Source organism: Oncorhynchus keta, chromosome 18, assembly GCF_023373465.1.
Source record: "Oncorhynchus keta strain PuntledgeMale-10-30-2019 chromosome 18, Oket_V2, whole genome shotgun sequence".
Classification (NCBI taxonomy): domain Eukaryota; kingdom Metazoa; phylum Chordata; class Actinopteri; order Salmoniformes; family Salmonidae; genus Oncorhynchus; species Oncorhynchus keta.
This window is the reverse complement of record NC_068438.1, coordinates 6,510,512-6,537,471: the sequence shown is the minus strand read 5'-3', so window position 1 is coordinate 6,537,471 and position 26,960 is coordinate 6,510,512. Positions and strand designations below refer to the sequence as shown.

At 43.1% G+C, this 26,960-nt stretch overlaps 1 protein-coding gene across 1 annotated transcript in view; it reads right to left on the bottom strand.

Moving 5' to 3' along the window:
* LOC118397137 (rho GTPase-activating protein 35-like) overlaps positions 1 to 22,859 on the bottom strand; it is a 93,849-nt gene extending 70,990 nt beyond the window's left edge. The window contains exon 1 of the mRNA XM_052467294.1: positions 22,204 to 22,859. The gene's annotated coding sequence lies outside the window, so the exon portion shown is untranslated. The remainder of the gene's footprint in view (positions 1 to 22,203) is intronic.
* Between the last annotated feature and the right edge of the window lie 4,101 nt (positions 22,860 to 26,960).

Below are 26,960 nucleotides of genomic sequence, written 5' to 3'. Positions count from 1 at the left end.
CAATTGCCACTGAACATTCTACTAAAACACATTCACTTGAGGAACGGTGCAGATGCAAAGTTCGGTAACAGAATGACAGTAGAATCTCCCTCTGTTTTTTATGTGACCAATATCTACTCCGAATTAAGACTCAAAGATGTCTGCAGAAAGAATTTGGTCATCAGCTACAGTTGAAGTCAGAAGTTTACATACATTTAGTTTGGAGTCAATAAAACCCATTTTTCAACCACTCCACAAATGTCTTGTTAACAAACTATATTTTTGCAAGTCGGTTAGGACATCTACTTTGTGCATGACAGAAGTAATTTTCCAACAATTGTTTACAGACAGATTACTTCACTTATAATTCACTGTATCACAATTCCAGTGGGTCAGAAGTTTACATACACTAAGTTGACTGTGCCTTTAAACAGCTTGGGAAATTCCAGAAAATTATGTAATTGCTTTAGAAGCTTATGTTAGGCTAATTGACATCATTTGAGTCAATAGGAGGTGTACCTGTGGATGTATTTCAAGGCCTACCTTCAAACTCAGTGCCTCTTTGCTTGACATCATGGGAAAATCAAAAGAAATCAGCCAAGACCTCAGAAAAATAATTGTAGACCTCCACAATTCTGTTTCATCCTTGGGATCAATTTCCAAATGCCTGAAGGTACCACGTTCATCTGTACAAACAATAGCACGCAAGCATAAACACCATGGGACCACGCAGCCATCATACCACTCAGGAAGGAGAGTGTTCTGTCTCCTAGAGATGAACGTACTTTGGTATGAAAAGTGCAAATCAATCCCAGAACAACAGTAAAGGACCTTGTGAAGATGCTGGAGGAAACAGGTGCAAAAGTATCTATATCCACAGTAAAACGAGTCCTGAATCAACATAACCTGAAAGGCCGCTCAGCATGGAAGAAGCCACTCCTCCAAAACCGCCATTAAAAAAAAGTCAAACTACGGTTTGCAACTGCACATAGGGACAAAGATCATACTTTTTGGAGAAATGTCCTCTGGTCTGATGAAACAAAAATAGAACTGTTTGGCCATAATGACCATCGTTATGTTTGGAGGAAAAAGGGGGACGCTTGCAAGACGAAGAACACCATCCCAAACGTGAAGCACGGGGTGGCAGCATCATGTTATGGGGATGCTTTGCTGCAGGAGACTGGTGCACTTCACAAAATAGATGGCATCACGTGGAAGGAAAATTATGCGGATATATTGAAGCAACATCTCAAGTTAAAGCTTGGTTGCAAAAGGGTCTTCCAAAAGGACAATGACCCCAAGCATACTTCCAAAGTTGTGGCAAAATGGCTTAAGGACAACAAAGTCAAGGTCTTGGAGTGGCCATCACAAAGCCCTGACCTCAATCCTATAGATTGAGGGCAGAACTGAAAAGGCGTGTGCGAGCAAGGAGGTCTTCCTCCTGACAGAGCTCTTCAGCTCTGTCAGGAGGAATGGGCCAAAATTCACCCAACTTATTGTGGGAAGCTTGAGGAAGGCTACCCGAAACCTTTGACCCAAGTTAACCAATTTAAAGGCAATGCTGCCAAATACTAATTGAGTGTATGTAAACTTCTGATCCACTGGGAATGTGATGAAAGAAATAAAAATAAATAAAAGCTGAAATAAATATTATTATTCCGACATTTCACATCCTTAAAATAAGTGCTGATCCTAACTGACCTAAGACAGATACTTTTTACTACGATTAAATCTCAGGAATTGTGAAAACTGAGTTTAAATGTATTTGGCCAAGGTGTATGTAAACTTCCAACTTCAACTGTATAATGACACCTTGAGTTTGAAATAACCTCTTTTGGGTTTTGAACTGCAGGTAGGGAAGTGGAGCAACACCAGTAACAGAATGATCCCACGTTTGGTCCCACGTTTCATGAACTGATATAAAAGATCCCAGAAATGTCCCAAATCAACAAAAAGCTTATTTCTCCCACATATTTGTTAACATCACTGTTAGTGAGCATTTCTCCTTTGCAAAGATAACTAATCCACCTGACAGTGAGCATGCAATTGGCATGCTGACTGCAGGAATGTCCACCAGAGCGGTTGCCAGAGAACAGTGGCAGGCTGGAGAAGTGCCCTATTCACGGATGCATCCTGGTTTCAACTGTACCGGGCAGATGGCAGACAGCGTGTATGGAGTCGTGTGGGCGAGCGGTTTGCTTATGTCGACTTCGTGAACAGAGTGCCCCAGGGTGGCGGTGGGGTTTTGGTATGGGCAGGCATAAGCTACAGAGAATTAACACAATTGCATTTTTTCAATGGCGATTTGAATGCACAGAGATACCGTGACGAGATCCTGAGGCCCATTGTCGTGTCCTTCATCCGCCTCCATCAACTCATGTTTCAGCATGATAATGCACAGCCCCATGTCACAAGGATCCATACACAATACCTGGAAGCTGAAAATGTCCCAGTTCTTCCATGGCCTGCATACTCACCAGAAATGTCACCCATTGTGCATGTTTGGGATGCTCTGGATCAACGTGTACGACAGTGTGTTCCAGTTTCCGCCAATATCCAGCAACTTCGCACATCCATTGAAGAGGAGTGGGACAATATTCCACAGGCCACAATCAACAGCCTGATCAACTCTATGTGAAGGAGATGTTGCGCTGCATGAGGCAAATGGTGGTGACACCAGATACTGACTGGTTTTCTGATCCACACCCCTACCTTTTTTTTAAGGTATCTATGACCTTAAATATATTCCCAGTCATATGAAATTCCCAGTCATATTCCCAGTCATGTGAAATCCATAGATTAGGGCCTAATTAAATTGATTTCAATAGACTTGATTTCCTTATATAAACTGTGACTCAGTAAAATATCTGAAATTGTTGCACATTTCATTTATATTTTTGTTTAGTGTATGAATGTCATTCTTTCATGGTGATGTATCCTGAATAGGTACACAAAAAGGTATAAAAATATAATATCCTGATGTTTGGGTGTTATTCCCTCTGCAGCTATTCCCTCCGCAAGGCTATTAAACAAGCTAAGCGTCAGTACAGAGACAAAGTGGAATCTCAATTCAACGGCTCAGACACAAGAGGCATGTGGCAGGGTCTACAGTCAATCACGGACTACAAGATGAAATCCAGCCCAGTCACGGACCAGGATGTCTTGCTCCCAGGCAGACTAAATAACTTTTTGCCCGCTTTGAGGACAATACAGTGCCACTGACACGGCCTGCAACGGAAACATGCGGTCTCTCCTTCACTGCAGCCGAGGTGAGTAAGACATTTAAACGTGTTAACCCTCGCAAGGCTGCAGGCCCAGACGGCATCCCCAGCCGCGCCCTCAGAGCATGCGCAGACCAGCTGGCCGGTGTGTTTACGGACATATTCAATCAATCCCTATACCAGTCTGCTGTTCCCACATGCTTCAAGAGGGCCACCATTGTTCCTGTTCCCAAGAAAGCTAAGGTAACTGAGCTAAACGACTACCGCCCGTAGCACTCACTTCCGTCATCATGAAGTGCTTTGAGAGACTAGTCAAGGACCATATCACCTCCACCCTACCTGACACCCTAGACCCACTCCAATTTGCTTACCGCCCAAATAGGTCCACAGACGATGCAATCTCAACCACACTGCACACTGCCCTAACCCACCTGGACAAGAGGAATACCTATGTGAGAATGCTGTTCATCGACTACAGCTCGGCATTCAACACCATAGTACCCTCCAAGCTCGTCATCAAGCTCGAGACCCTGGGTCTCGACCCCGCCCTGTGCAACTGGGTACTGGACTTCCTGACGGGCCGCCCCCAGGTGGTGAGGGTAGGCAACAACATCTCCTCCCCGCTGATCCTCAACACGGGGCCCCACAAGGGTGCGTTCTGAGCCCTCTCCTGTACTCCCTGTTCACCCACGACTGCGTGGCCACGCACGCCTCCAACTCAATCATCAAGTTTGCGGACGACACAACAGTGGTAGGCTTGATTACCAACAACGACGAGACGGCCTACAGGGAGGAGGTGAGGGCCCTCGGAGTGTGGTGTCAGGAAAATAACCTCACACTCAACGTCAACAAAACTAAGGAGATGATTGTGGACTTCAGGAAACAGCAGAGGGAACACCCCCTATCCACATCGATGGAACAGTAGTGGAGAGGGTAGCTAGTTTTAAGTTCCTCGGCATACACATCACAGACAAACTGAATTGGTCCACTCACACTGACAGCGCCGTGAAGAAGGCGCAGCAGCGCCTATTCAACCTCAGGAGGCTGAAGAAATTCGGCTTGTCACCAAAAGCACTCACAAACTTCTACAGATGCACAATCGAGAGCATCCTGGCGGGCTGTATCACCGCCTGGTACGGCAACTGCTCCGCCCTCAACCGTAAGGCTCTCCAGAGGGTAGTGAGGACTGCACAACGCATCACCGGGGGCAAACTACCTGCCCTCCAGGACACCTACACCACCCGTTGTTACAGGAAGGCCATAAAGATCATCAAGGACATCAACCACCCGAACCACTGCCTGTTCACCCCGCTATCATCCAGAAGGCGAGGTCAGTACAGGTGCATCAAAGCTGGGACCGAGAGACTGAAAAACAGCTTCTATCTCAAGGCCATCAGACTGTTAAACAGCCACCACTAACAGTGTGAGTGGCTGCTGCCAACACACTGTCATTGACACTGACCCAACTCCAGCCATTTTAATAATGGGAATTGATGGGAATTATGTAAATATATCACTAGCCACTTTAAACAATGCTACCTTATATAATGTTACTTACCCTACATTATTCATCTCATATGCATATGTATATACTGTACTCTACATCATCGACTGCATCCTTATGTAACACATGTATCACTAGCCACTTTAACTATGCCACTTTGTTTACTTTGTCTACACACTCATCTCATATGTATATACTGTACTCGATACCATCTACTGTATGCTGCTCTGTACCATCACTCATTCATATATCCTTATGTACATATTCCTTATCCCCTTACACTGTGTATAAGACAGTAGTTTTGGAATTGTTAGTTAGATTACTTGTTGGTTATCACTGCATTGTCGGAACTAGAAGCACAAGCATTTCGCTACACTCGCATTTAACATCTGCTAACCATGTGTATGTGACAAATAAAATTTGATTTGATTTGATTTGATTCTACACACTGGCTATAATTCTAATGACCTCCAACCCAAACAAGACCAAATTTGCTTGGTCCAGACCGGACCAAATCTGTACCAATCATAGACGTCTATGTTTCACAGGTTTGGGCATCACAGTACAGCACAATAGAGTACAGTACAGGAGTAGAGTGCAGTACAGTAGAGCATAGTGCATTACAGTAAAGAAGAGTACAGTACAATAGCGTTTATTACATTATACTGTACTCTACTCGTGTGCTCTACTCTTCTGTACTCTACTTTTCTTTAATGCACTCTACTGTACTATGCTCTACTGCAACTGTGGTTTGTGACTACTACACGCACCCTACGTCCAAACTGCCTCATGCCCCAAGGACCCAGCGTCGCTCAATGGGGGACAGTGTCTTTTCCTCCCACGCACATGGAACGCCCTTCTAGATAATCTCAGGGCCGTTTGGACTGTTTGAGCTTTTAAAGCAGGCCACAAAAGAGGAGCTGACACACATTTAGCACCATCAAATCCTATTAAAGTCGCAATATTTAACTTTTTGGGCGACCCGAGCAAATTCACATAGAAATGTCAGTTATAGACCTGTCATTCTCATTGAAAGCAAGTCTAAGTAGCTGTAGATTTGTTCTATGTGGACTATTTCCATACGTCCTGTTATTAAGTATAGTTTTTGCGTCTTTTCCTTTCGGTTTTGTACACCAGCTTCAAAAGCTGAAAATACAATATTATTGGTTGTGGAAAATATATTTCGATGACCATGTTACAATGATTCTCTACACTATACTAGGCTATTTTGTCACATACACTGAAATTAGGCTAACTATTCGAATTTTAGCGACCAGGAAATGGCAGAGCGGTTTCTGCATAGTGCAGCTTGGGAAGAATATGCCGCTTTTACTATTGTGACAAGCAAGCACATACTTTACAGTGCATCGGAAAAGTATTCAGAAACCTTGACTTTTTCCACATCTTGTTACATTATAAACTTATACTAAAATACATTAAATACGATTTTTTTCATCATCAACCAATCTACACAATAGCCCGTAATGACAATGCTAAAACCGGTTTTTAGCATTTCTTGGAAATATATAAAAAATTAAAACAGAAATATATTTTTGCATAAGTATTCAGAGCCTTTGCTATGAGACTCACAATTGATCTCAGGTACATCCTGCTTCCATTCATTATCCTTGAGATGTTTCTGCAACTTAATATGACTCCACCTGTGGTTAATTCAATTGATTGGACATGATTTGTCCAATAGACAGGCACACACCTGTCTATAGAAAAGGTCCTACAGTTGACAGTGCATGCCAGAGCAAAAACCAAGCCATGAGGTCGAAGGAATTGTCCGTAGAGCTCCGAAACAGAATTGTGTTGAGGCACAGATCTGGGGAAGGTTACCGAAAATGTTTTGCAGCATTGAAGGTCCCCAAGAACACAGTGGCCTCCTTAAATGGAAGAAGTTTAGAACCACGAAGACTCTTCCTTGAGCTTTTGGCCATCTGCCCAAACTGTACAATCGGGGGAGAAGGGCCTTGGTCAGGGAGGTGACCAAGAACCCGATGTTCATTCTGACAAAGCTCCAATGTTCCTCTGTTGATAGGAGAACCTTCCAGAAGGACAACCATCTCTGCAGCACTCCACCAATCAGCCCTTTATGGTAGACTGGCCAGACGGAAGCCATTCCTCAGTAAAAAGGCACATGACAGCCTGCTTGAAGTTTGCCAAAATGCACCTAAAGACTCAAAGAAACAAGATTCTTTGGTCTGATGAAACCAAGATTGAACTATTTGGCCTGAATGACACGTCTGGAGGAAACACAGCATCATCCCTACGGTGAAGCATGGTGGTGGCAGCATCATGCTGTGGGGATGTTTTTCAACGGCAGGGACTGGGAGATTAGTCAGGATTGAGGGAAAGATGAACGGAGAAATGTCCTGAGGTGAAACTTAATGAAATTCTGCTCCAGAGCGCTCAGGACCTCAGATTGGGGCGAAGGTTCATCTACCAACAGGACAATGACACTAAGCACACAGCCAAGACAACGCAGGAGTGGCTTCGGGACAAGTCTCTGAATGTCCTTGAGTGGTCCAGCCAGAGCCCAGACTTGAACCCGATCGAACATCTCTGGAGACCTCAAAATAGCTGCGCAGTGACGCTTCACATCCAACCTGACAGAGCTTTAGAGGATCTGCAGAGAAGAATGGGAGAAACAGGTGTGCCAAGCTTGTAGCGTCATACCCAAGACTCGAGGCTGTAATCATTGCCAAAGGTGCTTCAACAAAGTACTGAGTTAAGGGTCTGAATACTTATGTAAATGTGATATTATACATTTTTTGTTTTTATACATTTACAAAAATGTTAAAAAAGCAGTTTTTGCTTTGTCATTATGGGATATTGTGTGTAGATTGAGGGGGGAAAAACGATTTAATCAATTTTAGAATAAGGCTGTAACGTACCAAAATGTGTAAAAAGTCCAGGGGTCAATTACTGTTGCACTGCACTGGATCGTTTACAGGCAGCAGAACAGCGTGACTATGTTTAGAAAGCAGGAGCAAAAGTCACAAGAAGAAACCTGAATATTTCTTTGCGAATATATAAAATAACATGGGAGTCTTACTTCTGGGAAATGTACAGTCCTATTGATCAAACAACCACAAGGTAGGCTCTCTCTCACTCAGTTGCCTTTGCACAACAACAAGGATGATGTTAGCCTCAGCCAGATGAGCAAAAATGTTGCACAGGGGATGGTAGATAAACCCCCTTAACTTTTTCAGCCCGACGGTCAAAATTACACAGTGAATACGATGGGAAATAGTAGCCTGCTCGGCGTCCTGTAACCTGCCCCCAATCCCATAATAACCCACAATTAAGTGGGATTTACAGCTTGCCTGCCTGTTCACTTGATCGATGCCAAATACATTTTGACTGAACTAAGATTGATTAAATGAGTAGTTTAGGGAGTCACATTTCTTGGTAGCTAATCCCAATAGCAGTAGCCACCAAAACTGAAAATAAAATGTTGGGGGAAAGGTCTGCCACCCACCCACTTGTCCAGGCGATAACATGACATCCTTCCAGCAGCTAGCTATCTACAGTTCAAGGCTCCGTGTCCGTTTAGGTTCTAGCTAGCTAAAGGACTTAGCGAGCTAGCTATATTTTATTTGTATTTAACATTTATTTAACTAGGCATGTCAGTCAAGAACAAATTCGTACTTCACAATGACAGCCTATATGGCTTGACAGCTAAGTAAGTAGGCCTGCATAAATAGATAAACTAGCTTAAGCCACGTAACGGGACTGCATAGCTAGCTAGATTGATTGTGTAGAGATTCCCAATTTACTGCCCTTTCCGTACGTTTTGTCCTCAAATATTGGGTCAGTGAAACTGAAACAGTTCATCCCCTGAAAGGCTGGAGGCAGCAAGCAATGTACTGTTCCCTCCTAGACTTTGTTTCTTTCGTGATATGGTTCGATATGTTATGTTTTCTTTTCTATTTTATGCACTGAGATTATTCTTGTATTATGATTTCCCATTGTGGCTAATTCAATTGCTGTCGTTCTGTTAATGATTTTTCGTCACTCTGTTACCGATTTGGTAATAGCGTGATGCATTTGAATCACTTAATTCATAAACAAAATTGTTATCAGTGAAAACACTAGCTAACACGAGCTAAATTGGTAGGTCTACCTCATGAGGGAAATAAATTAAGGGTCAGAAACTAGGGCTGGGCGATATGGCCAGAGAATTAAAAATATATATTTGAACGGTATGACGGTATTTTATGTTTTTTTTTAATAATACAAGTTCTACATTTGCTTTATGGGTAGTGCGTGACGCTAGGGTGGCAACACATACATTTGTGTCACGTCTGCTCCCGCTCTTTCCTCCTCCTGGCGCTTGAGGGCGCCAGGTTGCCCTGCATCACGCACTCCTGCCACCCATCACGCGCACACCTGCCTTCCCTCGTCACGCACATCAGCGTTATTGGACTCACCTGGACTTCATTTCCTCCCCTATATTTGTCAGTTCCCCAGCTCTAATTCCCCTCTGCTACATTGTATTGTTTTTGTCTTTAGTATTTTTTTGCTGACGCTGTTCCTGTCTCGTTCCATGTCCGTCTTTCTTAAATGTTATACTCTCCGCACCTGCTTTGTCTCTCAGCATCAAAATATCATGTGACACATTTGAAGTGATTTCAAATGGGTCTTTCTCTACTCTGTTAAAGCTGTTCAATTCAACCAAAAGTAATTTTCAGCATTCATACATTTCTGCATTTCCTGCACACTGTCACATAGGGCTATACTAATGATAGCTAGCTAGAATTTGTACCAAGTCCTTGTTGATAATAGCCAGATGGCCACAGCTAAATAAATAGCACAGCTAGAAACATTATAATTAAATCACAATGGATTCAAAACAAATATGAAGCAGCTGCCTGTAAACTGAGTGAATTGAAGTATTTCTTCATCATCTTGCTAGATAATTAATGCTTTACCAAGCTAGCTAGAGTTTCTAAACCCAGAAGTTTCTAAACCCAGAAGCGCAACACTGTGAGACTTCCGGGAACAATTGAGAAACAGACCAGGCAGGGATTTGGGAAGTCAATGAGAGATGTGAAAAATTCTTCCTTAGCTGTTAATTGTTCTCGAAACCTAAAGGCACTATCTAGAGTCGAGTCAATATCTTAAGCAGTTGAACATGTTATGACTCCAACCGCGTGAAAGTGATAAGCACACACGTTTTCATTAGTTAAAAACTACATTAAATTTGACGGCCAGCACGTGCTCAGTTCGGCGCGAGACGACCGGTAGACCCAATGACATATTTCTGCTCATGAGCTTAGCTAGCCAACGTCGCCATGACGTCACCAAGTGTGATCGGGATTTCTATTCGATAAGCAGTTTCTACCCATCTCCACATGTACGGTCTTTGATTAACAGTTGTGTGCGCCTTGTGCTGCACTTACCACCCCATCCGTTTCATATGAAGTGTGTGTGACTGCCTTGCTCAGTTAACAAGCTAACGCCATGACAATATTTCTTAAACTTGGCAATGTTTCATAAAACTTCCAGAAGGAAAATAATTTCAGCAAAATGAAATATTAATATTGACATTAGTTGGCAAGGGTCCTTTACTTCAACATTGTTTTGATGTATTTGTAATACATCAACTCTTTTTCTAGTTGATTTTTTTTTTTAAGACCCCTTTTCCTTCTGTGTGACAAGAAATCAAAGCCTTTGCTTATTCCACATTTTTGGAATGGAAAATGTATCTATGCCTTCATTTCCCCAAAAAAGATTGACTCCGCTTTCATTTGACACCAAATTTGATATGCTCCGATAAACGTAACATGTTGGTGCTCATGTGTCCTTTAACGTGGAAATGACCTTAGACATAAAACACGATTGCACGCTTTGTGTGATAGGAAACCTGTATGTGCCCCTTTCCTCCCTGTCTGCCTGGGCCTATGGAGGGATGGCTAAAGGGCAACATACTGGTCACGAGAACTCCCCAAAATGGCATCCCACACTAACGCCTTGTGACAAGGTGGTGCCCTTCCACAGTCCTGAACCACTGCTGACACTAATGTAGCGCAACGATTATCTGAGAAGATGGGGAGTGATGGAGGGAGACAAATGGGGGGAGAGAGATGGAAAGAAAGCGCTAAGGTCAGAAGAGTGTCTGTTTAAGGCCTCTAGTCGACTGTGGCCTCTTTCCCCTCCTCTCCCGGCAGCTTATCAGTCTGTGATTAAACCTTTCATCTTTAATTAGAATATGGTGGAAGTGGAACAGTTCTCGCTCGCTCTCCGTGCTGCAGGTGTAGGGTTGTACCAGACAGTTAGAATAGTACATAGGAGAATCTGGATTCCCACAGATGCCGGGTATAGGTAAATACAAACTAAACATCAGTAAAGGTCATGTTCTACAAGTGTCCCCAAATTCAGAAAGCACATAGTACAGTCACCAGGGGAACGATCCCAAATCTGGGAAATGAAGGCCCCATTCCAGTGTTTTGCCTATATTAATTTAGTAGCGGTGGGATGGTCAAATGTTTTCAGTGTAAACCTAAAAACAACTCAAACCAGATATAAAGTATGTAGAAACGATATTGGAGAAATGTAGTTTTTACATTTACATTTACATTTTACATTTAAGTCATTTAGCAGACGCTCTTATCCAGAGCGACTTACAAATTGGTGCATTCACCTTATGACATCCAGTGGAACAGCCACTTTACAATAGTGCATCTAAATCTTTTAGGGGGTGAGAAGGATTACTTATCCTATCCTAGGTATTCCTTAAAGAGGTGGGGTTTCAGGTGTCTCCGGAAGGTGGTGATTGACTCCGCTGTCCTGGCGTCGTGAGGGAGTTTGTTCCACCATTGGGGGCCAGAGCAGCGAACAGTTTTGACTGGGCTGAGCGGGAACTGTACTTCCTCAGTGGTAGGGAGGCGAGCAGGCCAGAGGTGGATGAACGCAGTGCCCTTGTTTGGGTGTAGGGCCTGATCAGAGCCTTAAGGTGCCGTTCCCCTCACACCTCCGTAGGCAAGCACCATGGTCTTGTAGCGGATGCGAGCTTCAACTGGAAGCCAGTGGAGAGAGCGGAGGAGCGGGGTGACGTGGGAGAACTTGGGAAGGTTGAACACCAGACGTTCTGGATGAGTTGTAGGGGTTTAATGGCACAGGCAGGGAGCCCAGCCAACAGCGAGTGCAGTAATCCAGACGGGAGATGACAAGTGCCTGGATTAGGACCTGCGCCGCTTCCTGTGTGAGGCAACTCTGCGGATGTTGTAGAGCATGAACCTACAGGAACGGGCCACCGCCTTGATGTTTTGAGAACGACAGGGTGTTGTCCAGGATCAGGTTCTTAGCGCTCTGGGAGGAGGACACAATGGAGTTGTCAACCGTGATAAATAAGATCATCTTTGAGAAGTAACAATCACCAAAATAAATAAAAAACTAGACAGTCGGGGAGAATCACAAATTCAATAAAATGTCATGGCATGGGGCTCACATTGGTTTTGTTATCATGTTTGAGTCATTCAGATGGCTTATGCTGTCCTCTTATGCTATGGCAAAATGTGTAGGATTGCAGGAAATGAGCTATGAAACTGAATTGTTTTCTCTCAGCTCCATGACAAAATGTGTAGGATTGCATTAAACTAACTATGTGTTTTGTCTCTGCGGTCAAGGGGGGGCCTCTGAAATTTTCGTTGGAAACAGCGCCATTGGCCACGCCCAGTTCCACGCCTCTCCAACCCCCCCCAATCCCAATTAGGTCCCTACCCTCTGCTGTTGACTCCCCCTCGTCCTAACCTCCTCTCCTCTCCTGGCCCCCTTAGGTGGGCTTCCTGGAGGAAACCCAGGGGCTCCGATGTGGAGAATCTCCAGTGAGAGTCGAACAACATGACAGACTCACACACAGGAAATGGATGGAGAGGACTGGAGAAATTAAGAAGAAAAACAACACTACAGGGGTCTGTATCTTTAAACACACACACACCTTTGCAAAGAAAAGTACCATCTTATAGAAAAAAAATGGACACATTGGCTACATGCAGAAAGATGCATTTATGCACATGCAGGTAGGTAGACACACACACAAGCACGTGTGAACACACAGACACAATCAAACACACAGAAGTGCTCCGGGTTAGCCTGCTAACTCTGTGTGGGTGGAAAGCATGAGAGTTCCTCTGGCTGGGAGCTCTTCCCATGATCTCGCACTCCACTGTGCTCCTGTGGGTCTCTATCCTCTCAGAAACAAAGTGCCCCAGATAAAACAGCTGACTCACTCAGTCGCTCACAACCACAGACGGAGGCTCCTGAGCCCCAATAAGATACACTGGAACTGTACTGATTTACGCCGAGATATACTTTAGGTTACATTTGCTGTCAATCATTCACTGCTGTAGGCCAAAAAAATGCTTCAGAAAAGAGGACGTTAGAGAACTCCCATTGGATGTCTACATTGCTGATCCTGCCCATTAAAGTTCAGAGCCCTCCTCTTATTCGCCAGCGTTACTCATAGCCTCAGCTGAATGTTGCTTAGTAATCCCCTGTGGCAAATAGCCAGACAGCAGGGTTACTGACAGTTGCCATTGATTGCTGATCCCTTAGCACAGAACTGAGGACACATACCAGGAAAAGAGCCTGAAAGGCCAACTGTGCCTTACATCATTGGAACAGCTCACTAAATGTGCATTTCTCTCTCTGTCAAGTCACTTTTTCTCCCCTCGCTCACCATCTCATTCCTTCTTGTTACTCCTTTCGAATTCCCTCTTTCTTGTTATTTTTCCGTGTTTAATAAATCATGCATTCTTCTCTCGCTCCTTCCCTCTCCTTGTTTCGTCCGTCCTTTTTCTCTTGCTCTCGCTTCTAATCGCCTTCCATTCCCCTTTCTCCCTCGGCTCCAATTGTATCTCGTCTCGAGGAGCACTGCAGCGAACAGTGGCCCACATCCTGGGCCTTCATCTCCATGGTCACCATTCATCCAAACATCATGGCCCCCTTTTGTCACCCAGGACATGGCGGGCAATTCAAACTGCCCTCACAAAGGCTGATAACCCCCATTCACACAAGAACTCACCCATACCTTTCGCTGGCATGCTCCATTCGCAGCATTTGTAATGTGGGCATATGCCGTTGTTTGCAATTCAGGGAGGGATGGGGATTTGTGATCGATAAGAGACCTTGCATACCCTTTATTATTGATTGATGTCCTCTGAAATGTTTTACACACTTATGGATGGACACAAAGATTTCTATGAAACATTGGGTATGTAGGCTTCTGCAGGACAGGACCAATTATCGCTCAACCCCATAAAACCCTGAGGAGATATTGTCCTCTATGCTGCAATGGGGATCCGTTTTTCCTCCCCCAACTCTGGCCTTGACCACTCAAAGACAGAGATCAAACTGACTGTGGACCAGCACAAGAACCTGGAGAACCTTTGCAACAAGCTATCGTCATCCATGAATCGGCAATGACGGAGGGGGGGGGACACACACGGAGAAAACAACATCTCAACTCAAGCACACTTTCTAATGGTTCAGATACAATCGTTCCTTACTGCCGCTCCTCTGCCTTATACTCGGGGTCTCAAACAAGGCAGTCATTCAGAAAGCGAGCCACTGTAATCTGGCCAACAAATTCTAAAGCTGCTGCCTATAATTAGCTCCTTTCTCTATCAAACACAGGCTTCCACTTTCAATCAAACTTTTCAACATCACCTTTCCTAGTAAGACACAGGGCCGATTTAACAGCTCCCGCTCTGTGGCTGGCTGGCAGCAATGTGAGATCTGTGAATGAACAGGTGAAAATCTACTATTTCATTCAGTAGCAAAGTGGTTCGAAGAGTAGCAAAGTGTCCTCATCATCGCTTAATGAGATGTCGCATGGCTACTGTTGGATAGAGTTAAGGGTTTTACAATACATTAAGTGTGTGCATTGATTCTGCTGATAGTATTCAGCCCACAATTCAACTAATTAATGTTAGTCTATACCGAAGGCTGGGCAATAGATGTTAGACCCCATTGATTTGTCATTGTTAGAACCAACAGAACTGGATGTGCATGGCTGTGAGGGCTAGTAGATGGGGAAATTAGGTTTCAGAACTAGTGGACCTCATTATTTACAGCATTTATAGTATAGGCCTTTGCTTTCCGGCTACCCGGATAAAGCACTAAATAAACTTCAGTTAGTGCTAAATACGGATGCTAGAATCCTGACTAGAACCAAAAATGTTGTATCATATTACTCCAGTGCTAGCCTCCATACACTGGCTTCCTGTTAAGGCAAGGGCTGATTTCAAGGTTTTACTGCTAACCTACAAAGCATTACATGGGCTTGCTCCTGGCATGATGACTCCTTGCTGTCATGCTAATAAACAGGACCTGCTAATAAACAGGATGATGATGAGTGGTGGAGTGGTGCTCTTGTTCCTAGAGAAGTTGAAGACCTCTGATGCTCCTCTCCCCTGAAACGTGTGAGGTCTCGCATAAAAAAAATCCCCCACCCTCAAAAAAAAATCACTGTATCGACCCAAATCAGTATGTCCCGGACTTGGTGTCTATGACATGGCCTGGGCCCTCCGCTGTGTGTGGATGAGGTGGCAGACCAGGGACTCGCTGCACAACCTGTGGCCCAGGGAGGAGCAAGGGTGAGTGGGTACAGCGGAGCGGAGGGCCTGCTGCTCGAGCAAATGGCACAGCTATTAGTGAGGGATGAGGCTTCCTGGTGAGGTGTGACTGTGCTGCAAAGGGCCCAATCAGGCTGAGACCAGGAGGTCCTGACTGCTAATACATTACCTGGGAGCGGAGAGGCAGGATAGCTGAGCGACAAACTAAAAGTGGGCTTGTGATCGGTTCAGTGGAAGAGCAGCTAACAAAAAGAGTGCCATTGAATTCACCGGAGTAATATAGCTTCTGACCCTTACTGAGAAGAGTTGATCGATAAATGGATCAAATGTAGAATGTAGGGGCCTCCCGAGTGGCGCACAATTGGCCTAGTATCGCCCGGGTTAGGGGAGGATTTGGCCAGTGGGGCTTTACATGACTCATCGTACTCCAGCGACTCCTTGTGGCGGGCCGGGTGCCTGTGGGCTAACCCCGGTCACCAGTCGAGTAGGGACTCCCAATCCAGGTTAAGCTGGCGAGTGTTAAGGAGCGCGGATAGGTGGGTCATGTTTCGAAGGACGCATGACTCCACCTTCGCCTTTCCCGAGCCCGTTGGGGAGTTGCAGCGATGAGACAAGATCAGAAATTGACGAGAAAAAGCGGGTAAAATACAAAAAACAAATGTTTTATAATAAGGATTTTGTAGAATTTAAATACCGGTAAAGTGTTTAGAGTAGTAATATATAGCCGCTCCATGCCATTGGTGGCAATTGCATGAGTCTGATACATGGGTTTGTGCAGTGTCCATTGAGAAAAGTATTTTCTATGAACTTGATTGAGATCAAGGAAATATTCAGTCATCCATTTTCTCATATAGCAGACAATCACAGACCAACATACCAGACTCTACACGTCCACCTTTACTCTATCTGGAACAGGTTCTTGTATTTGCTTCAAGAGAAAGCTAAATCTACACATACATCTCCGGCAAAAACCAATGATCCGGTGTGGAGAGACTGCTACAGTGCCTTCAGAGAGTATTCATACACCTCAGCTTTTTCTCAGCCATTGACACGAAACACCCTCAATAATAACAAAAGTGAAAACATGTTTTTAGAAATATTAGCAAATGTATTGACAAATACACAAATATGTCATTTACATAAGTATTCCCACCCCTGAGTCAATACATGTCATAATTACCGTTGGCTAAGAGATTTGCAGTCCTGGATTTTTAAAATACTTACCCATTATTATTTTTAAAAAATCTTCAAGCTCTGTCAAATTGGTTGCTGGACAACCATCATTGCTAGACAACCATTTTCAAGTCTTGCCATAGATGTTCATGTAGATTTAAGTCTAAACTGTTTCCCTCTAGGATCTTACCTGTGCTTAGCTCTATTCTGTTTATTTTTTTTATCCTAAAAATCTCCCTAGTCCTTGCCGATGGCAAGCATACTCATACCATGACACAGCCACCACTATGCTTGAACATATGGTGAGTGGTACTCAGTAAGGGCGCCCGAGTGGTGCAGTGGCCTAAGGCACTGCATCTCATTGCTAGAGGCATCACTACAAACCCTGGTTTGATTCCATGCTGTATCACAACTGGCCGTGATTGGGAGTCCCACAATTGGCCGAGCGTTGTCCGGGTTTGGCTGGGGTAGTCCGTCATTGTAAATAAGAATTTGTTCTTAACTGACTTGCCTAGTTAAATAAAGGTGAAATACATTTATAAAAAGTGTTGTATTGGATATGCTCCAAACATAACACTTTGTGTTCAGGACAAAAAAGTGAATTGCTTTGCCACATTTTTAGTGCCTTGTTGCAAACTGGATGCACGTTATATTCTGTACAGGCTTATCACTGTCAATTAGTTTAATATAGTGGAGTAAAGACAATGTTGTTGATCTATCCTCAGTGTTCTCCTAGCACAGCTACAGTTGAAGTCGGAAGTTTACATACACCTTAGACAAATACATTTAAACTCAGTTTTTCACAATTCCTGACATTTAATCTTCGTAAAAAGTCCCTGTCTTAGGTCAATTAGGATCACCACTTTATTTTAAGAATGTGAGATGTCAGAATAGTAGTAGAGAATGATTTATTTCAGCTTTTATTTCTTTCATCACATTCCCAGGAGGTCAAAAGTTTACATACACTCAATTAGTATGTGGTACCATTGCCTTTAAATTGTTTAACTTGGGTCAAACATTTTGGGTAGCCTTCCACAAGCTTCCCACAATAAGTTGGGTGAATATTGGCCCATTCCTCCTGACAAAGCTGGTGTAACTGAGTCAGGTTTGTAAACCTCCTTGCTCACACATGCTTTTTCAGTTCTGCCCACAAATTTTCTATATGATTGAGATCTGGGCTTTGTGATGGCCACTCCAATACCTTGACTTTGTTGTCCTTAAGCCATTTTACCACAACTTTGGAAGTATACTTGGGGTCATTGTCCATTTGGAAGACCCATTTGCAACCAAGCTTTAACTTCCTGATGTTTTGAGATGTTGCGTCAATATAGCCACATAATTTTCCTCCCTCATGATGCCATCTATTTTGTGAAGTGCACCAGTCCCTCCTGCAGCAAAGCACCTCCACAACATGATGCTGCCACCCCCGTGCTCAACGGTTGGGATGATGTTCTTCGGCTTGCAAGACTCCGCCCTTTTCCTCCAAGCATAACGATTGTCATTATGGCCAAACAGTTCTATTTTTGTTTGTTCATCGGACCAGAGGACATTTATCCAAAAAGTATGACCTTTGTCCCCATGTGCAGTTGCAAACCGTAGTCTGCCCTTTTTATGGTGGTTTTGGAGCAGTGGCTTCTTCCTTGCTGAGCGGCCTTTCAGGTTATGTCGATATAGGACTTGTTTTACTTGCATACTATTATTTGTACAGATGAACGTGGTGCCTTCAGGCATTTGGAAATTGATCCCAAGGATGAACCAGACTTTTGGAGGTTTACAACTTTTTTTCTGAGGTCTTGGATGATTTATTTTTATTTTCCCATGATGTCAAGCAAAGAGGCACTGAGTTTGAAGGTAGGCCTTGAAATACATCCACAGGTACACCTCCAATTGACTCACATGATGTCAATTAGCCTATCAGAAGCTTCTAAAGCCATGACATCATTTTCTGAAGTTTTCCAAGCTGTTTAAAGGGACAGTCAACTTAGTGTATGTAAACTTCTGACCCACTGGAATTGTGATACAGTGAATTATAAATAATCTGTCTGTAAACAATTGTTGGAAAAATGACTTGTGTCATGCACAAAGTAGATGTCCTAACTGACTTGTTAAAACTATAGTTTGTTAACAAGAAATGTGTGGAGTGGTTGAAAAACGAGTTTTCATGACTCCAACCTAAGTGTATGTAAACTTCCAACTTCAACTGTATTAAACTCACCATTGGCATCATGGTGAAATCCCTGAGAGGTTTCCTTCCTCTCCAGCAACTGAGTTAGAAAGAACACCTGTATCTTTGTAGAGACTGGGTGTATTGTTACACCATCCAAAGTGTAATTAATAACTTCACCATGCTCAAAGGGATATTTAATGTCTGCTTTTTTATTTTTACCTATCTACCAATAGGTGCCCTTCTTTGGGAGTCATTGGAAAACCTCCCTGGTCTTTTTGGTTGAATATGTGTTTGGAATTCACTGCTCGACGGAAGGACCTTACAGATAATTGTGTGGGGTACAGAGATGAGGTAGTCATTCAAATATCACGCTAAACACTATTATTGCACAAAGAGTGAGTCCGTGCAACTTATTATGTGACTTGTTAAGAAGATTTTTACTCCTGAACTTATATACTTGCCATGACAAAGTGGTTGAATCCTTATTGACTCATAATTCCACTTTGAAAATTATGGGGTATTTTGTGTAAGCCAGTGACACATTTTTTATCCATTATAAATTTAGGCTGTAATACAACAAAATGTGGGAAGAGTCAAGGGGTGTGAATATTTTCTGAAGGCACTGTACTTCTGTTACAAGAATTATGTTCTCAATGTTCACAAACCAATTCAATCAAACTACCCGGTCTGCTAATCAGGATTTGTAAGATACTGATTGAAATGAAGCAGACAGAGGCCCAGCTAAAATAGTCAATAAGGTTTATTTGCGGGAGAGAAGCCAGGATAAAATGAATTGTTTTGTATTCTTGACTTTAGAACGTTCCTGTGAATAAACCTTATTGACTATTTTAGCTGGGCCTCCGTCTGCTTCATTTCAATCAGTATCTTACAAATCCTGATTAGCAGACCGGGTAGTTTGATTGAATTGGTTTGTGAACATTGAGAACATAATTCTCGTAACAACTTCCTCTTTTGACCTTTGTGTAACTTTCTCCTCCTCAAATAAAACCTAATCCCCCTCAAATAAAACCTAAACACCCTCTCTGCTCCTCTCCACACAGAGCTCAATCTCTCCCTCCCTCCATGTTTGTATTCAAAGAGACTGAGATTCTTGTTTGTAATTAAAAGCCCTATAACATTTTCTTAAATAAAATATGACAATTATTATTCCTGCTCTGGCTCCTCTCAGGGCCCCCAGCACAGAGCAGAGCAGGCCAAACCCTTCCTGCATTCCTTTCTTAGCAGGCACTTCATATCACAGACCCTGGGTGGTAGGTCGTCTTGTTAGATAGAGCCTACTATCTGCAGAAGCAGGGCTGAGAGACAAGGGAGCCTACTAATTTCATTAGTCAAACGGCCTGGAAGCGCTAGGAAGGTGTGTGTGGGGTGGGTCATGTTTAGGAAAGTCCAGCCCTTGACACCCAAACCAACAACTCCATAATGGTGTTGTCATACTTGCTGATTCATCTGAAGCCACATAATAACGAGATGACTAATACAGTACTCCAATAGACATAGAATGGCTGTACGAATAGGAATATGTAGGCTGTAAAGGAGGCTGGTGGGAGGAGCTATAGGAGGACAGGCTCGTTGTAATGGCTGGAATGGAATTATTGGAACAATGTCATACGTGGTTTCCATATGTTTGATAAATTCCATGTAATTAATTCCAGTCATTACAGTGAGCCCTCCTCCTATAGCTCCTTCCACCAGCCTCCACTGATCAGCATATTTTTTTATTTTATTTTAAATAACTCCCTAATGGGCAAACTCACCAAACACACGTCATGGTTTGATAAACTTTTGACTGCGTGACCTTAGCTGAGGAACGTGGACTCATTTCAACTCAATTATCCGTGGTCACCAAATTCCTCAAACGCGCAGGCCTGTATAAATGTTACATAACCATCTGACTATTCATTGAAACGAAACGAATGAAATCCCCTAATAACAAACACGGCCGAAGAACTACAAAACAGTCAGGCTTGACTCAGACCTCTAAAAGGTAAAAGAGATTGGTTACAAAACGACAGGAAATCTGTCGGCCCCAATAGCCTACAATTCACCAAAAGTCGTAAAACTAGAAGTGTGTCTACCTACAAGACCGTCTCGAACTTGATAACTGGCAGACTGAAAATCAACAGTGACAATTGACAGAGTGGAGAACAGGGGCCGCAAGCAAACCGTGGCTGTTTGTCAACATGTCAGAGAACCTTTATAACAGTAGAGGAAACCGTCACAAATACACTGAACTCTGCACGTTGAGAGATCTTGGATAGCGTATCCCACGATACCACATGCACTCTAACATAGGAGTGGCCACAATGCGGACTTGCAATCTCAGCAAAAGCGTTTCTCGTGTGAGTGCAAGCACAAATGAATGCCTTTATATTAAATGGCAACGTCATCCTATTTGTGTAGTTACATTATTGGACGCAACATTTGCTTCTGTAAGGCACTTAGATACACAATGTTGCAACTCGCGTCACTGAAACAATGATCGATATGGTGCGCAGACTATATGAGCATTCCATTTTGAAGTTCAAAATTCGTGTTCACTGAAAACAGAAACTGAAGAAATCGAGACATGCAACTTCGTAGATTTGGGAATTGTAGACTAGATTATTATTTTTTTAAAGGCCATAACATTTCGATGTGTAAGGCTATAAAAACTTCCTCCCGAAACGGGTTTAGTTTCTGTAGGAAACAAATGTCAAAACATGTTGACGGATTAAAAACATGCCTTGCACTCCAGCTGTCCCAACTAGTGGGATACTATGTACCTATTTACATTCATCTTTGAAACAAGACCGCAATAGAAATAAAAGGTCGAAATATCTATAGGGTAGTCTAGCCAATAACTTATTACGCAGTAATTAACGAATGTTATGCGTCCAGAGCTATCTTATGACATCGGGCCTCGACTGACCACTAGTCCAAAATGATCCTTGGATCGAGGGGAAATGACAGCAGATCGTTGGGTGATGTAATTTAGCCAACAAAAAGACAGGATTTTATTTGTTATTCGTCGAAAAAAACATTTACACGTTTTCTGCCCATAACGCATGGCATGGGGACCTTATATTTCCAAATTGATCCACACATTTTAGTCCATGAATGCTCCCTTCTGTCCATTCACATGTAACTGTGAACAAATGAAGGGAAAACGATGGAACATAATTGGAACGTAATTGACACAGATAAATCACCCTTTGACAACCATCTATTGCAGAATGACATTCGTTTTATTTGGGCACATGAATTAAGATGAGATTTTTGGTTTTGTGCAAGAGGGGAAAATCTCTCAGAAGAGCTTGGCCCTGGCCTGACAAACCCCATTCCACACAGAAAGATTGCAGACCCGTTTGCTGCACATTTTTTTTTCTGTCTGAACGAGATTCACTTTTTATTACCCCCCACTTCACTCCTAACTACCTATTTAACCTTGGGAAATAACTGTTATACGGAACATTGTTTTCATTGCGACACCATCATAATCAGTTAAAGTAAATTGTTTTCGTTTTTAAACCCGTTTAGCGAAATAAAACATTGGCAAAATGAAGTGGTACATACCATAGCATTCCTCCCTCTTCTCTCGTTCACTCCTTTCTCTCCAATGTCCTCCGTCGCAACTCGCAAAAACAGCAATCCCAACGTCTCGAGAATATGATTAGGAAAGAGGGGAAATTCTACTCCTCTAACAGTCACATAAATCTATATATTTCCCTTTTGGACACTTGGTATATTTCTTTCCCCTGAAATCAAGTCTCAATTTTCACAAGTAGCGTATTAAGTTTTCGGTACCATCTGCATGTTTAGTTCATCCTCTTCCCTTTGCACACAACACAATTATCTAAATTATCTCGGAGAAATGCAGTGGAACTTCAGTTTCTTGTCCGCTGAATGTTCGTGTTAGGAAAGAGGGGGCGTTAGAAAGGCTTGAGTCGTTGTGTTTTGCCTCTTGGTTCACCACGTTGTTTTGACCAATTGTCATTTCCTTTGTTGTGTCCAATATACACGTCTGCCCATATACGCGTACACAGAATATGCCGTGTTAGGTGATGCTCAGTGCTCATTTAATAATAGCAACCCTAAATGTTGTGTTTCCTATGAGTATCACTTCCCAGACTGTCCAAATGTATGACAGTGTGTAAGTGTATTTTTTTTACAGCTTCCCAATAATGGCGGCCCGGCCCTTCTCCAGAATACAGCCTAGCCTCTCTCCTCCTCTGTCCTATTCGGAGAATAGAGAGAGGGAGCTGTAGCCTACCAGAGCGAAGTCTCGCTCAGTGGCGCTTGGACACAATTACAACACACAGACATTCTGTTTCTAAATAACATAATTGCTTTTATTCTCCTAATAGTTAATGTTATTCATCATACTTCGTTTTATTTTATTTTGCTGTATTAATTATACACTTCAATTTAAAGGGGCAATCTGCAATAGCGACATCAGTTTTTGGACACAAATGAATGACACACCCATGAATTATTGAAGAATATAGAGCTTATAAATGCCTCATGAACTTAGTTAAACTGTCATACCCCATCAGAACGCAACATATAAGCTTGTTTTACTACAAAGTAATTGTAAACAATCACTAACTCAAAACATGGTCAAATTACACTGAGCATACAAAACATTAAGAACACCTGCTCTTTCCTTGACACATCCAGGTAAAAGCTATGATCCCTAATCGATGTCACTTGTTAAATCCACTTCAATCAGTGTAGATGAGGGGGAGTACACAGGTTAATGATGGATATTTAAGCCTTGAGACAGTTGAGACTTGGATTGTGTGTGTGCCATTCAGAGGGGGAAAATATTTAAGTCCCTTTGAACGGGGTATGGTAGTAGGTGCCAGGCAAATTGTATTTGTCAAATGCGCCAAATACAACAGGTGTAGTAGACCTTACAGTGAAATTCTTACTTACGAGCCCTAACCAACAATGTAGTTTATATATATATATTTTTTTTAAATACCTAAAAAAAAATAAGAATAAGAAATAAAAGCAAACAATTATTAAAGAACAGCAGTAAAACAACAATAGTGAGGCTAAATACACAGGGTACCGGTACAGAGTCAATGTGCGGGGGCACTGGTGTCAAGGTATTTGAGGTAATATCTACATCTAGGTCAAATCATTAAAGTGACTATCCATAGATAATAACAGAGAGTAGCAGAAGGGGGGCAATGCAAATAGTCTAAGTATCAATTTGATTAAATGTTCAGGAGTCTTATGGCTTGGGGGTAGAAGCTCTTTAGAAGCCTCTTGGACCTAGACTTGGTGCTCCGGTATTGCTTGCAATGCGGTAGCAGAGTGAACAGCCTATGACTAGGGTGGCTGGAGTCTTTGAACATTTTTAGGGCCTTCCTCTGGCCCGAGTGATGTACTGGGCCGTATGCACTACCCTCTGTAGTGCCTTGCGGTCATAGGCTGAGCAGTTACCATACCAGGCAGTGATGCAACCAGTCAGGATGCTCTCAATGGTGCAGCTGTATAACCTATTGAGGATCTCAGGACCCATGTCAAATCTTTTCAGTTTTCTGAGGGGGAATGGGTGTTGTCATGCCCTTTTCATGACTATCTTGGTGTGCTTGGACCTTGTTAGTTTGTTGGTGATGTGGACACCAAGGAACTTGAAGCTCTCAACAGCTTTGTCGATGAGAATGGGGGCGTGCTCGGTCCTCCTTTTCCTGTAGTCCATAATCATCTCCTTTGTCTTGATCACGTTGAGGGAGAGGTTGTTGTCCTGGCACCACACGGCGAGGTCTCTGACCTCCTCCCTATAGGCTGTCTCGTCATTTTCAGCCCTACCACTGTTGTGTCACAGGCAAACTTAATGATGGTGTTGGAGTCTTGCCTGGCCGTACAATCATGAGTGATCAGGGAGTACAGGAGGGGACTGAACACACACCCCTGAAGGGCCCTCGTGTTGAGGATCAGCGTGGAAGATGAGTTGTTACCGACCCTTACCACCTGGGGGCGGCCTGTCAGGAAGTCCAGGATCCAGTTGCAGGGGGAAGTGTTTAGTCCCAGGGTTCTTAGCTTAGTGATGAGCTTTGAGGGCACTATGGTGTTGAACACTGAGCTGTTGTCAATGAATAGCATTCTCACATAGGTGTTCCTTTTGTCCAGGTGGGAAAGGGCCAATAGAGATTGCATCATCTGTGGATCTGTTAGGGCGGTATGCAAATTGGAGTGGGTCTAGGGTCTCTGGGATAATGGTCTTGATGTAAGCCATGACCAGCCCCCTTCAAAGCATTTCATGGCTACAGATGTGAGTGCTACGGGTCAGTAGTCATTTAGGCAAGTTTACCTTAGTGTTCTTATGCACAGGGACTATGATGGTCTGCTTGAAACATGTTACAGACTCAAAAAAGGAGAGGTTGAAAATGTCAGTGAAGACACTTGACAGTTGGACAGCGCATGCTCGGAGTACACGTCGTGGTATTCCGTCTGGCCCTGCGCCCTTGTGAATGTTGACATTTTTAAAGGTCTTACTCACTTCGGCTGCGGAGAGTGTGATCACACAGTAGTCCGGAACAGCTGATGCTTTCATGCATGTTTCAGTGTTACTTGCCTCGTAGCGAGCATAGAAGTAATTTAGCTCATCTGGTAGGCTTGTGTCACTGGGTAGCTCTTGGCTATGATTCCCTTTGTAGTCTGTAATAGTTTGCAAGCCCTACCACATCCGACGAGCGTCGGAGCTGATGTTGTACGATTCGATCTTAATCCTGTATTGACGCTTTCCCTGTTTGATGGTTCGTTGGAGGGCATAGCGGGATTTCTTATAGGCTTCCGGGTTAGAGTCTCGCTCCTTGAAAGGCACACCAGTTTGTGTCGAGATCTGAAACGCTTCTGGGTTTTTCACACTCAACAGTTTCCCATGTGTATCAAAAATGGTCCACGACCCAAAGAACATCAAGCCAACTTGACACAACTGTGGGAAGCATTGAAGTCAACATGGGCCAGCATCCCTGTGGAACGCTTTTGACACCTTATAGAGTCCCTGCCCTGATAAATTAAGGCTGTTCTGAGGGCAAAAGGAGGGTGAAACTCAATATTAGGAACGTGTTCCAAATTTTGGGTATGCTCAGTGTGTGATTTTGATATCACGGATGGTCAGTCCTTGCATCCATAGCTCTGTCTATGAATTTTAGTGGTAACATTTCTCCAGCCTCATCCATCAGCTTTGGACCAAAACAGGGGTTGGGAAAACGCTTTGAAATTGTTTCAACTGCTGATTGCCCCTTTAACTGCACATACCCTTAATTGGTAGAATAAAACATAAAAAAAGGTAAAGGCAATTTAGGACATGAAATGAGATGCAACTTGCAAGAACTGGAGAAAAAAACTTCCAACAAATTCGTTTAATTTTTTCTAATTCATTGCATTTGAATCAATTTCCTGGAATTGACCCCAACTCTTGCAGGAGAACAGATGTATCCATGTCTGGCAATTATAGATATAAACCATTTTCACAATATCATGTCAGTTATGCCTTCACCACACAAATACACTCAGTTCTCTCTCCAAACTAGTAAATAGCATACTTGTATTGCATTTGATGCATTTTATATAAAATGCAACAAATGCCTAACTTACTGGCTTCACTGACTTCCGTACACAAATAATTCATGTACGACACTCCCATATCTTCCTTTACAATATTAACGAATCCTATATCTGATCCAGCACACAGGGAGAATGGGAGAGAGAGTATTCTTTTTTTTTTTTAGCCATTCAGAAAATCAATCATCTCAAAGCTCATTCCCGGTCCTCTAGACTTACTCATGCCACATCTCTCATATGGCTGCTTATTGAATTATTGGAGATAACTTTAAACCTGAGAAGAATTCAGTAGTCCTGATTATAGTCCTGATTTAAATGATATTGCCTTCTCCAAGAGGATATGACTTGACAATATAAAAACCACAAACACATGAAAGTTAAAGATAGAGATTCCACAGAGAGAGAAATGATGTATTGCAAGCTAAATATGATTGTTGTTCTACAATTCAAAACAGATGTTTAGTGGCTTGGGGACTTTGTCACGCATTGAATCTCTTTCTCTCTCCCTCTCTCACATACACACACAACAGTGGAAGCTGCTAAGGGGAGGATGGCTCATAATAATGGCTGGAATGGGGCAAATGGAATGGCATCCAACACGTGTTTGATGTACTTGATACCATTCCACTAATTACTCTCCAGCAATTACCACGAATTAAGATGCCACCAACTTCCTGTGACACGCACACACACACAGTGGCGTACAGCAGTTTTGCGGGACCCCTGCAAGGTCTGAGAACCCCCCCACCACC